General features: G+C 44.0%; 1 protein-coding gene across 5 annotated transcripts in view; it reads right to left on the bottom strand.

Annotated features, from left to right (window-relative positions):
- The window catches only part of ATP8A2 (ATPase phospholipid transporting 8A2), a 369,499-nt gene that overhangs the window by 336,818 nt on the left and 19,390 nt on the right, over positions 1 to 13,291 (bottom strand). The window contains exons 1-2 of one of the 5 annotated variants that reach the window (XM_077341747.1): positions 11,277 to 11,331; positions 9,818 to 9,882 (exon numbers count right to left, since the gene is read on the bottom strand). The exons of 3 other annotated variants lie outside the window; for them this stretch is intronic. The gene's annotated coding sequence lies outside the window, so the exon portion shown is untranslated. Of the gene's footprint in view, positions 1 to 9,817; positions 9,883 to 11,276; positions 11,419 to 13,291 lie in introns of those variants that run through there. One more of the 5 variants, XM_077341749.1, reaches the window with a different exon arrangement.

Raw genomic sequence — 13,291 nt, forward strand, 5'->3', positions numbered from 1 at the left:
GCTCAGCTGAAGTACGGCAGGTGGTTGAGTGATCCAGGGCCTTCTTTGTGCTGGCACCCCAGTTAGAGAGTTCCTTGCCCAGAGACATTTTCCTGTCCATCAGAGCAACAGTATTTTTAACTAAAAGAAATTTTGTTTTTTACATTCTTGCCTTTAATTTTACTGTCCTGTTCACTGTTGCTGTGACTGACCGATTATGCACGGGGCGGATAATCTGGGTGGTGGCAGCAGGACAGCCCTGATCATGCATGACGCTGCTGCCATCTCAGCCCTGACCCTGTGCAGCACCCCTGAAGGCCCGCGGTATGCAAATATGGGAACTCCCGCATTCTCTGGGATACCGTGGGCGCCATCCATTGTCCTCCGGTGCCAGCTGCATGTATAATCTGACGACCTGGCCCTTTGGGTCCAGCTCCACCCCAGACCTCCCCTGCAGGGACACCGCATGCCACTGTCAGCTCCGTGGAACCGCAGAGCTGGACAGGGCAGTTCCCAACCCCCACCTTGCTGGGAGAGCTGCATGCTGCTCCCCTGCCATAGTGCAGTGGGGGCCCCCTGCTCCCCCCTGCTCCCCCCTGCTCCCCCCTGCTGCTGCCACCACTGCACAAAACACCAGGCTCTTCCAGTCCCATCATAGTGCACACTCATGCACTACTCCGGGATAGTCCGCATGCGCTGGGGGATTCCCTCCCCCATGCGTGCAGGAAGCGGTGGGGCATGCCATCACGCTGTAAGGACACGGCAGCAACCCGTTGTGGTTGGTGCCGTGCATAATGTGTCATTCAGTGGTAAACACCAGCTATGCAGAAGGTCACTAGAGCAATCTCTGGCATCTCCATTGTAGGTATTTAGTAGGTGCCAGGAAAGACCTTGCTTTGCCTGAGCTGACCCCATAGAAAGCAGCTGCCAGCCACAGTGGTCAATACTGGGTTGTTCTGGCTCAGCAAAAAGCAGCATATGCCTTTTGATGCTTTCTAATGCATTTCTGTTATTCTATGAATGGCTTCAAGAACATAGTGAAGACATGGAATAGAAACTTAAGAAAACAAACAAAAAGATCTAGCCAAAGTGAAGCACATTTCAGCAATGTCAGTGGAAGAATCAAGCGTGGTTAACAGGGCAATACTAGGCACATTTATAACCTTCAAGGTCCAGTAGCTCTTCCCAACAGTCACACACAGAAGCAGCAATAAAACCCTCCTCACAAAGGAGTACAGCATTCCATGCCAGCGTTGTTCTTTCCTACAGCTGCTGGCGGAGATGGTGTGCAAACACTGCACATCTTTCAAGGGAGGAACATGCTAAGAGTTGTTTAGTCTTACCCCTTCTGCCTAGAGGGCCACTTCAGGGATCAACCTTTCAGTAGTGCTCTCATGGAGGAACCTGGTAAAGTTCAAACCAATGCGTTGGTAGCAAATACAATGACTATCAACAGTGCAACTCCAAGCAGAGTTACACCCTTCTTTATCACTTGTCTGCAGTGAATTCAAAAGAGTATAATCCTGCCGAGAGCTGCATGGTAAATCACAGGTTGAATTGAGAAGGAAAGAAATCATTCATTAATCATGTTGTTCTATTGTTTTACTTTGGCACACCTTTCCTTAATGCCACACACGTAACGGCTGCAATCCTCAGCATGCTTTTAGGGAAGCACATTAAAGGAACGTAGTACAAGGGACAACTGTTCTAGACCCAGGACCCAGTTTTAATAACCACTGAGCTGCAAGACTGGCACAGGAAGTCATGTGACACGCACAAGACAGGAAGAAGAGAGACCAGAGTTATGACTTTGTGTGTGTGTGTGTGGTGGGGGGGGGTGTCTGTGTTGCTAACACAACTAGAACATAAGAGAACATAAGAAGTGAAGGGGCTGACATGGTAGAGAAGAAGAAGAAGAAAAAGATGATCAAAGGCCGTACACCAACCAGCCATAGGAGTTCACAATCCAGCTGATAGAGCAGGCTTTCTCAGCCAGGGTTTCTTGAAACCCTGGCATTTCTTAACAGACCTGGAAGGGTTTCCTGGGTGAGTAGGAGTGGATTAATTTGTTATATTTTTTTAAATTTATTAAATATTTATTGGGTGATATGACCATATGTGACCATGTTGACCCGCCCATCCCTCCCCAAATGGCCGATGATAGGCCTGGAGGGGATTGGAAGGGGAGGGGCCCCAGTTGGACATGTCCACAGCTCTGCTTCCCTTCTGCACAATTGTGCCACTTCTGGGGTTTCTCAAAGCCTGAAGTACGTTTCAGGGGGTTCTCGGTGACACAAATGTTGAAAAAGGCTGTGACAGAGCCTTGTTACCCACCGGCAAGTCACAACTCATTGGGTGAGTAAATAATGAGGACTTGCTTCTGAGCAAAAAGCTCAGATCGTGCAGTGAAAGAGTTTCGGTGTGTACCTTAACGTTGTCTTTCATCTAAGATCAGATACATGGGGCCATTTCGCACGGCTTCAAAATAGCACAATGGTTGCTAATTGAAAACGCTACTAATTTGGCATAACGCACGACGTCGTAGACAATCTGCAACACTCCTGAAACCAATCAGCAAAAAGCGCTTCGTTGTAGCGCTTTCAGGGGAATCCAGAAAAGTGGATTCACCCTCCGGATAGCGATACACTCCTGCAACCAATCTGCAACACTAGCGCTAAAGACCTGTGCGTTACCATTGTTGCGGGTTCTTCAAAGTCCCTCCTCCTGAGCCTGTCCTCCAAACTTCCGGCGAAGGAATCGCCATTTAATTTTCTCCGAGCGAGCGGGGATAAACGCACCAGCGAGCCTCTTTCTGTTTAGAGGCTTCCCTGGCTTCAGTCCTTTACCTTTAGTCACTAAGCACAAACCACATAAAAGCCCGTTTGCTGAAATAAAGTCCCTTTATTTTTTACACATTAATTCAGCCAAAAATCGGGCCCGTGAGAGGGGGGGGGGATTTTTTTTTTATCACTCGAGGCAGCGTGCCAACGATCATACGATCAAACGACAGCTCACATTAGGCAGCTGGATGGGTCTCTCCGTTGCAACGAATCTACCTAGATTCGTTGCTATGGGTCTGTTTTTTTTTTTTTTTAAACCTTTCTTAAAGGGAAAGGGGCTGTTTGGGAGCATGCTAACGGCTGCCCATTGGCTGCTTGACGGCCAGGGGCGGGACGAGCTTGGCAATAGCGCTTCCTTTCTAGCGATTTCTGCCGAGACCGGAAGCCTGTGGGAAACGCTAAAAAACGCAACTGATTCCACTACAAAGGCAGGTATGCATAACGACGAATTCCACTATTTTAAATGGCGATTTTTCATTCCGCAAACAATTTGCAACAAAGATCCCCGTGCGAAAAGGCCCATGTTTTTCAAAGAGCCCTGTTTTTGGTGAAAAGGCCTTGGAACTGAAATGTCAAAGCAAAACAAGAGGTAGATGAGGAAGATATCCTAAGTCACCCAGCAAGTACACAAAGAAAGGCTGACCCACCTCGTCTTTAACTACACATGCACCTTTACAATGCTTGTTTCTGAGAAAAACCAATGTTAACTTTGTATTGTCTTTAGTCACGGCATCAAAGAATGGCAACAAGAGGTTGACAGCTTTTCCATATGCCGAACCTTTAACAGAAGCTTGATGTGTAGAGACATTTGTAGAGACATTTGTGATGATTGTGATGTATTTGTAGAGACAAATGTAGAGATATTTGTGATGATTGTGATGTATTTTTCAGTTTTATGGCAGATACCTCACTTTTTACTTTGACTCAGCAGGATTCTAACCGTGACTCAGCAAGATCATAACTGAGGAAGGCCTAAAGCAGGGGTAGTCAAAATGCGGCCCTCCAGATGTCCATGGACCACAATTCCCATGAGCCCCTGCCAGGAAAATGCTGTCAGGGACTCATGGGAATTGTGGTCCATGGACATCTGGAGGCCACAGTTTGACTACCCCTGGCCCTAAAGGATAAACAGGAATACAGTTTTTTGTCAATGGAACCAGTGTTGCCCTGGAACTTCTTAGAAATAAATAGTTCCTTGTAAAGGACAGTGGTGTCTCAGGCCATATCTCTTCCCACCAAACACCTCCATAGGTATTTGTATAAGTTTTAGTGCTAATTATTTGCTGCTCACACGGTTATTGAACACATGAAGGAAAGCCAAGTTGGGCCAGTATATTTTGGTCACTGGCAGTTCTAATACTTTATTTCATAGAAACATAAAATCATAAGAGTTGGTAGGGATCTCCAGGGTCATCTAGTCCAGCCCTCTGCCGAGTGCAGGAGCTCACAACTACCACTACCAGTTTTAAACACTGGTGTAAATGCATCTGAGATATTTGGCCCTATTGAAGAAGGAGAAGGAGAAGGAGAAGGAGAAGGAGAAGGAGAAGGAGAAGGAGAAGGAGAAGGAGAAGAAATGTTTGCTGCAGGAAAGAGTAACACTGGAGCTATCAGTATACATGCAGCAGTCACATTTCTTGAGTACAGCATACAACCACTCTGACATAACCGAGGGAAATTAAAGAAGAGCACCGCTTTAAACAGGAAGCAGATGCTTGGCAATTAGCAGGGCCAGCAGCAGCCTAAGCATAATTGTTTTATTCGATGCAAAGTGCCGTGTTGTGTCACCAGTGTAATTTTGTTACTCTTACATACTGGGAAAACGAGGGGAGCCATAATGTTGTTCTCTATCACTCTGCCAAAACCGTATGCAGAATAACAGGTCCTCTTCTGAACAGCCACGAGGGAAGAGCCCGAAGGAGAACGTGTGTGTGGTGAGGGGGGAACTGAAAGAACATATTAGGAGAAATTAAGCAGTGCCTGGATCTCATGAAAAGGATCGCCTAGGCCAGGGGTAGTCAAACTGCGGCCCTCCAGACGTCCATGGACTACAATTCCCAGGAGCCCCCTGCCAGCAAATGCTGGCAGGGGGCTCCTGGGAATTGTAGTCCATGGACATCCGGAGGGCCGCAGTTTGACTACCCCTGGCCTAGGCATTGCTCCGTCAAGACAAATGCAGCTGTGCACGATGTATTCCCAGAACAGTTTTTGAAAAAGCCAATGCCAGGCCCAAATTTGTTTAGAATGTGCAAAACACCAGAATTCTGTAACCAGAAATAATATCCAATGGAGAAAGATTATCATAAAACTGATACATGAGCCATTACACTCTTCACAAATTATTCTCTTACAAGCAGTTTCAAGAGCCTGCCTACTTGTTTTTAAAATAAATTACTTTTTCAAAAAATAGATTTCTAATTGTAGGCCTTAAAAAACGATAAGTTAAAAAAAATAGTTTGGGGAGGTCACTGCTTGCTGTGGTCTCAAACCGGGAACCTTCTGCTCTTATGTGCAAGGACTTCCCTTGCAGACTCCTCCTTGACTACCTGGTTTAACAGTCAAGAATCAGAGCAAATCTCAAGAGCCCGGTCCTAGTGCCCACCGGCCCAAGAGCCCTGTGCTTTCCCATGCTGTGCAGCCCATCTCTTGGCTCCATCCCTTTGTCCCTCTTTACAAGACAGCTTTTAGGCCATCCTCTCCAAACCACACTGGTTTCTGGTTCCTGGCCTTCCCACTTTTCTCTGCTCAGGATTCCACAGCAAGGCTACCAGGAAGCACACAAAGTGACACTGTCAAAAGCCAGTATCCAGCAAAGCAAGTATAATATGGCACTTTCCCCAATGACCCCTTTGCGAGCTACTGTATAGATGACTGTCATTTGCACCTCCTATGTGGTACAGTCCTAATATCTGCAGATGTTTGAGAAATGTGGAGAAAATCCCAGTGCATTTTGTGACTTATAGGCCAAAACCATAAGGATTTGCAAAGATTGCGATTTGCAGTCTCTTTTCTTTTCTTGCAGTGGCTTCAGCATTTTTGTAAAGAGTTTGGTTATAAATCGAAAGATAGATCTATACTTTGTAGAGTTACAACAATGCAGTTCCTCAACATACTTAAGCATCAGATTTTGGTGCCTTCAGTCAATACCATTCTTCTTTTACAAGCCCCACCACAATACCATCAATAACAGAGGAGCAAGGAACCATTTGTACAGGACTGAACAGACCGGAGAGGGAAGGCTATGGATGATGACTGGAATGACCCACCACCACCACCACACCACTCTTCCTCCTTTAAGCAGAGAGTCTATTTTCTCTCATGCTTGCCACAATTCTAATTCCAGACTCCTATTAACCAATTTCTCTCTTACTTCTGAGGGACAGGAAGCAGCATGGTATGATGACGAGAGATGCGTGGACTGTGGGGGAGCCAGGCACAGCTGTTTCCCCTTATAAAACAGTGCCGGTTGACATGACAACATAGAGAAGAGCAGTCTCTTTATGTGGTGACCCGCCCCCCCCTCCACTTCTTCTACTTCTCCAAAGACATCTTTAATTTTTTCAATATTATTTCTGACACATAGCTGCAGATGCATGCGTCCCCTCACACCTACTATTCAACCACTTCTGCAGCTATTTATTTTTAATTATTACATAGACCTCAGAGGTGGATCTGATCTGCTGCCCAGTAGTATAACTAACCCTGTCATCCCGTCAGCTGATGCTTTTTTTTTCTTTTCTTGTCAGCAAACAAAGGAATCATTCCTCATCTGTGCCTTGAATTTAAACTGCTGGTGCCTGGCCTCCATGCAGCGATCAGGCCTACAACTCACAGCCTCTAAATGCAAGATTAAAGATTTTTCTACACACAGACTGACCTTCTGCTTCAAAGCATTTGTTCTTGCTGCTTCAACAGCTTCATTAAAGGCACCAGGAAAGTGGCCTCCGAAGGCACATTTGCCTACAGACTGGAATCTCCTCCAGTAGAATATCAGAGGCATGTTGTTCATTATCTCCCCTCCCTTTTTTTGCACAGCTGGATGATGAAAGCAGCAGCAGTCATCCTAAGACTTCTGAAGCATTAGAGGGGCTCAGAGCAGATTAACAGGATCCCTGCAGTAACCCACAGAACGGGTATCTCCAACTGTTCTGCATTTGATTCACAGATGAAGGATGAACATATACATGTATGTGTGCATGAAAGAGAAAATAACTACATTCCCCATATCCACACATTTCATTAAAGACTGCTTGTCTTCGTCAGAGCCATGCGTCCGACAACTACGGGGAGACCACCAGCCTCTGAGTCCTACCAAATTCAGCCAGGTTATGAAACATGCACACAGCACAGATTCTGTCCCATATGTGGATTGACTGGTTCTCCACTGAAGCAAATCTCATGCCTCGGTAAATATAAAAACGTCCCATTTGGGAACTTTGGAAGAAATTGATGCATCTTAGTAGATAGGAAAGCAAAAGTGTGTTTATTAGGGTCTTGGAGTAACACCTTGCTAAGAATAATATGCCTTGGTGAGTCAATGAAGTCAAGGCATCTCAATGGTGCTGTTATAACACTGAAGCGCTATATTGATTTAGTGCTACAGCGCTCAAGTTAAAACATTTTTAAAAACCCTCCAAGGAAGATCACACAGTGAAAAAAGGGTGAGGTGGGGGGAAGTGGCACTGTTTGAAATTAGACAGCTCATTAACAGAAGAAGAGTCACTGTATGAAACCCCTATTCCTGTATAATTTTACTTGAAATTGGGCTGACAACAGATAATATCCAGTTTAGAACAGTAATGTGAAAATTTTCTCATTCTCTGCTGAGAGAAGCAATTTCCAACAATTGGACACCACTTCTTCACCTTCTAAAAAAAATCCTTTAAATACATTTCAGTGGGGACAAAATACCCTCAGGAATCCCCTGAAGGTGGAGTCATAAGCCTCTCGTGGAATTCTGCCAAAATTTCCCCCTTTATTCATTAGCAGAAAATTTATGGGATTCAATTAGATATAAATTTCTTCCTGAACATTTATCCTGAAGATGAGTGCTGTGCAACCTGAAATATTATTTCCATCCATTCAGATGCTAGTTTTTCCCAAATAAAGATACTGAGTAGTATTCTGCCTTAGACTGGAAGAAATTCCTCCAGCCTCAGAAACCTTCTTTCAGCCTAAAAGATCTTCCTCAAACTTCTTAAAAGCTTTTCTTAAACTGGAGGAAGTCTTCACACATCGTAGTGAAGTGGTAGGACACTTGTTCTGTTTTTGGTAGTTCTGGACACCTTTAGTAGCAACCTACCATCAGATTAGGTAGAGTTAGCAAGCCTGTGTCAGTCTACACAAAAAAACCCACACTTCAGTTGTAGCAAAGGAACTGCATTAGTATAATTGGCAGGCTTTGTTTTTCTCAATATATAAGCTTCTTGGAATGCTTCCATCTGCATTAATGAGGCATTAGACACACTTCCAAATATGGGTTAATAAGAGAAATTAATAATATAGTTACTATTACAGATATAAACATACATATATCATAGTTTCTTAATTTCCAAATGAGCTTCATCAATGGTTCTTTGGAACTAAACATTGAAGAAGATGCATGACCACACTGATCCAAGTCAACATAACAGAACTCTGCTGTATGGCAAAACTACGTCCATTCTATTCAAATGAGTATAATAATTAATAGTATGCACTTGCTGTAAAGCAAGAATAAAAATGGAAATAAGAACCAACTAAAATCCTGCTCCTTTAGGTAATCTGAGTAATTGCACAAATTGGCCCATATCTCTGCCAAACTTGGAGGTTCCTTTACCTAATTTTCTAAAATGAAGAAGTGTTTCCTCCTTGAAAAATACTCCGGGGGTTGGAAAGTATGTTGGGCAATTAAGCAGAACCCATTAACTCCTTGTCCCATGTTCATCAAGGAATGGGTACTGCCAGTACAACAAAGACTAGGCTAGTTCCAGTCTGCTGCTCAGTGAAGCGATATAAAGACAGTGAGAAATAGTTTGCTTTCCACAAGTGTCATGAAAGTACAGACACTCTCCTGCGTTTTCCCTCTGCCCCGTCATGGCTTTTTGCTGCCCAACGAAGCTGCAAGGGAAGACAAGCTGAACGTCTCGTTCCACTCCTTGGCTTGTCAATTACAGCAAGCCACCAATCCCAGTACAGCAATTCTCTCGTGAACTGAAACTCCCCCTCCCAAGCCCCCAATTTTTTTAAAGGCACTTCTTCATTGCTATGTGGTAATGCCACAACTCAGAAGCATTTTAAATAAAGAATTGACAATTCTGTGTTGCTATGGAGAAATGCCAAAACGATATTGCATTCCCTCTTCTTTTGGGATTTGTGGTGTTTCAGACTCTATTTACATCTGGGTAGATTTTAGAGGCTGGAAATGGTAACTAGACCCCGATGAGTGATTGTGTGTGAATAGTAGGCTTAAAAACAAAATGCATGCATGCCTGGATGATTGGGAGAGGGCTGCTTCATCCCGTGCCCCCCCCCCTTCCTAGCTCATTCCCCACCTCCAGAAAAGCCAAATGGGACTGTGTTTTGCCCACCTGATCCCAAAAAGACTGTGGACACTTTAAAGAAGGTTTTATTTTACCTTTGAAAATGTAGGTTTGCGGTCCTGCAGCAACTCGGATTGTGCCATTTTTTAAAAAACAACTTTTCAGAGCAGGAAATGGAGAGGGGAGGGTGGGTGGGTGGGTGTGAGGTGTGACAATGCTAGCAAGATTGTTGCACGTTTCCTCCTCCATACAGGAGTGCCTCTGGTTAGTTACCAATGGGATGTGAGATAAAAAGTAGCAAATCTACTTTTTGAAATTTCCCTTATCCTGAGGCAAATCTGGGCAAAACTCAAGCCAGCCCCTGGACAGCCTCAGGATGCAAGCGACGTCACGTGGATTGGGCTGTCGCTCTGGAGGCTGTCCAGAGTCAGATTCATTGTGCAGAAACGGTTCCATATAAAAATACAGTCAAAATACCTGATTTCAAACAACCGTGCCATCCAGTGGGGTTTTCCAAATCCCCGGATTACAACAACCACAATCTATATTGGCATAAAGAATAAGACAAGTCAAAATACAATCAATTAGTTCTTAAATTCACGCAGCTTAATTGCCATTTGTAAGAATTTAGTCACTTTATCAATCGTATCTGGATCCTGATTGGAGAGAAGGAACAGTACCTTGCATTTATCAGAGTAGCCAATACATTTAGCTTAGTAAGTCTAGAGTAGCAATCCCCAACCTGTGGGCCGTGGACCACATGTGGTCCTTCGACTAATTAGAGGTGGGCCCCGAAGGACGCCTTCTCTCCCCCCCCCCTGGCCCTTTACTTCATCCCCCCCCGGCCCGACATTTAGCTTAGTAAGTCTAGAGTAGCAATCCCCAACCTGTGGGCCGTGGACCACATGTGGTCCTTCAACTAATTAGAGGTGGGCCCCGAAGGACGCCTTCTCCCCCCCCCCGGCCCTTTACAACACACTTCGGGTGTCATCGTCTCCCATCACTCCCAGATGGGACTATCTCGTTGCAGAGAAACAAGCTCAGGGTTCCCATTGATTTGTCATTGTCATGAGTTAAAATTTCCATGAAAATAAAATGTTCCTTATGTTCATTGTTGTGGCGTGTCTGTATCTTATTTTGAAGGGATGTTTAAACATTACCATAGTGATCAGAGAGCGCTAGGGCAGTGGTTGAGAGTAGAGGAGTAAACTACCCCCCCCCACACCGGGCCTCAGTAAAAGGCATTGAGTGGTCCCCGGTGATAAAAAGGTTGGGGACCACTGGTCTAGAGCTTTAGCCCAATATATGGGGCAGTAAAAAAAAGACGTGCTGTATGGTTTCTATAGAACCTTGTTTACATGGGATTGTAAACCGTGACTTCCCCAGATTACAAAGGATCCTGGAATACTGTGCCTTTAGCACACACAAACCCCGGCATTCCAAGATCTGGCCACTGTCAAATGGCTTTCATCACATCCAGGGTTAGGGGTTGCCAGGCCCCCCTTGGCAGGGATTGGGGATCAGTCAGGCTGATGGGATAATGTCACTTCCAAGAAAAAAAACCCTGCTTGGCAACCTTATTCAGAGTGCATTTCTTTAATGTACCCTCTACAGGGAGACTGTTCCCAAACTACCAAGATACAATGGCCAGGCTGCTAATGGGTAACTGCCAAATTCTGTATTTATTTACTGAAATATTCATATCCTGCCACTGCTCGTCCAAGGAGGCTCAAAGCAGCTTGCAGAGCAGAATGTACCAGAAACAGGCAAAGAACAAAATCATAAAAGTCACATCACGATAATTAGAACCCACAGTAGTCGCCAGCACCTAGAATTCAGAGGTTGTTGAATACAGATTAGCATCTATCAAAAGGTTTTCTACCCAGCAGTGATGTGCAGGGCAGCCTAGAATCTGGCTAGGCCGAAGCCTCCTTACCTCGTCCAATATGGCACTCCTGACAAAAATGACTTGTTAGCAGGCCGCGGTCTTGGATATGGGAAGAAACTGAACTGCTGGGGAATTTGAAGTTGGAACAGCAGGTGAAAATATTACTCCAATGCGGCTCCACAGACTCCCCATTCGGGTTAAAATTCAATCCATACTTCTGCTGCCTTGAGCTGAGCAGAGATATGAACCTCTTGTTTATGGGTTAAATTTCAACCCTCTGCCTTGATGTGTGTGTGTGTATGTGTGTGTGTGTGTGTGCGTTTTTGGATTTGATTTAAATGTTCTACATAGGTACTTTTACATATTGAGGTTTTATTATTTTAACTCTTGAGTTTGTTTCCATAGAAAGGCAGAATACAACATTCTGAAATATACTTCATCATCATCATCATCATCATCATCATCATCATCATCATCATAGTATTTATTACCTGCCCTTCTTCAAAGGCTCAGGACAGGTAACAACATATATAAAAACAATAAAATAACAATAATGTTCACATTAAAACATTTTTACAGATTAATTCAAAACCACCTTTAATTTCCCAGTGGGGGGATGGTGAAGATGTTCATTTGCAATATGGTGGTAGCCTGGCTGATATTTTGGGCAGGGAGGCCAGGATTCGGTATTGTTTCTGGCCTCAACCATAGGCCTGGCAGAACAACTCTGTTTTACAGGCCCTCTAGAACTGTCCCAAGTCCTGATCTCTCCAGGAAATTCCCAATATGTTTCCAAGGAACCCCTCCCCCACCCCCAAGTCCTAAAGTTTGGTTGAAAACCCTGAATTACACACCACCAAATTATACTATTCAAGGAGAAGCAGCTTGGCTTTTGACAAAAATTGATGTCGATGAACATCAAGTTGGTTTTGAAAATGTTGAATGCACAGTGATTTTTTTCCTCAGGACAAAAACTGTTCTAAATAAATTATACCACAGACATGAAAGAAGAGAAAGACAGATGTTCTGGAAAACATTGGCTTGGCTATCTCTGCGGAGGAAACTCGTGCACATTTTTCAAAATATAGGAAGCAATTATACAATAGTAATTTAATATTAGTTAACATTGAAACTAATAGGAATAGGCTGCGCTGCTAAGTCATCGTGACAAGTTGTTGATTTCTTCAGAGACAAACAACGGAGCCTGGAAGAGTTCCATGGAAATAAAGCTTCCTGAGAAATAAGATCAGTAAAGGGCAACTTTTCCGTTGCTGTTATCTTACTATTAATCCTCACTCCGAAAAATCCATTGAGGAATGAGGGAAATTGAGCACTGATAAACAGAACTCATTCCCGAGCTCCTTCATAAAACTATTTTTGAGGTGGAACAAAAAAGGATCATTAAAAGTCAATTGATCTGTTCAGTGCCCATTCCTTCATCACATTAGTTCCGCACAGTTTCAGGGGGTAGCTATGCTGGTCTGTGGTAAAACAGTTAGATTCAAGATCAGAAGCACCTGAGAGACCAACAAGAGTTTGAGGGTATTATTCAAGAGGAGCACTGACTCTCAAAAGGCACACTTATTTTAACTGCAGTTGTGCCTTCTGTGGTGGGCAGCATGTCTAACTCACACACCAGTGCTGGTGCTCCCTGATAGGGGGTCCTTGAAGAGATCACTCCCAAATTTATCTATCCACCTATCAATCCCTGCTTTCACTCACTAAGCAATCCCAGAATGCCATCCATGATCTTGCATGCTTTTCTGAGATCTCAGTTGGCATTCTCTGTTTTAGATAATTTTTTTTGTTACTGCTCTGGGATTTTTGTGCAAACCCTGTGGCCTCCCCTAGGTCTGCAGAAAAAATATCCCTTATTTGCCTACTCTGGAACCACTGTTTAGAAATGTTTATACATAACAATTTGAAAGAAGAAATATTAATAATAATAACTTTAACATTTAATCTTATAGCCCATCCTTCCCTGGAAGGCTCAGGGAGTGTAACAAACAAACATGTCAATACAATTTCAATAAATGAATAAATGCATTAAAACATTAAGTAAA

The sequence above is a fragment of the Paroedura picta genome, chromosome 6, assembly GCF_049243985.1.
Source record: "Paroedura picta isolate Pp20150507F chromosome 6, Ppicta_v3.0, whole genome shotgun sequence".
In the NCBI taxonomy this organism is placed as follows: domain Eukaryota; kingdom Metazoa; phylum Chordata; class Lepidosauria; order Squamata; family Gekkonidae; genus Paroedura; species Paroedura picta.